The sequence below is a fragment of the Sinocyclocheilus grahami genome, unplaced genomic scaffold, assembly GCF_001515645.1.
Source record: "Sinocyclocheilus grahami isolate Dianchi unplaced genomic scaffold, SAMN03320097.WGS_v1.1 scaffold322.1, whole genome shotgun sequence".
NCBI classification, from domain to species: Eukaryota; Metazoa; Chordata; class Actinopteri; order Cypriniformes; family Cyprinidae; genus Sinocyclocheilus; species Sinocyclocheilus grahami.
The window spans coordinates 103295-104063 of record NW_015505501.1 but is presented as its reverse complement, the minus strand read 5'-3'; positions in this window follow the sequence as shown (position 1 = coordinate 104063).

The following is a 769-nucleotide window of genomic DNA, read 5'->3' as shown; positions in this document are numbered from 1 at the left end:
AGTCTTTCTACTTCAAAATTTCATGTTTAATTCAATGTTACTTGCCATTTCATTGCAACTATTTGTGACATTTACTTGCAATTTTGGTTTCTACACCATTTAGAACCGTAAACAATAACACCAGGAATGTCCGAATGTGCATTCGAAATGAGTTCATTATGGTTTCTTGTTGAAATTGACATGCAAATAAAAAAAAATACATATGAAAATGTCTCATTCGCAATTGAGAAGCATGGAAGCATGAAGTTCGCAAAAACAAAAGTACAAATGCTTTGGCAAAAGTAACTTATAATAAATGCAAAGAGACTTCTTTATAATGCATCGCTTAGATGTAGGACGAAGCTAACTGAATACAGTATCCATACCTTCCTTACATAAGCACCTACCGTCTCTCCAATTGACTTGAAAGCTATTCAAGAGCACTTTATAAACCCCAATCAGAGGCATGATGTTCTGCAGGCGTGTCAGCGCTCTGAGAAAGTAACACCAAGGACAGCAAACACAATGGCCTTTAGAAAGACGCTGTTCCTAAAGAAAGCGTGAGGAAGGCCAAGCTTTGCGCTCATGCTGAAAAGGACAGGCAGCACTAAGAATGTTGTCTGGCAGTAATGGCAAACAATAAATCCAAGGTCTGATTCGGTTTATTGAATTGAGATTTTCAGAAAAAAAATTGCTTGAGAGGGAGAGCTGTAATTCTACAAAAAACGAGCTTGTTGCTGAGCAGAACTGAATAAAGAAACACAGAAAGAGCGAAAGTGCATTTGGCTCC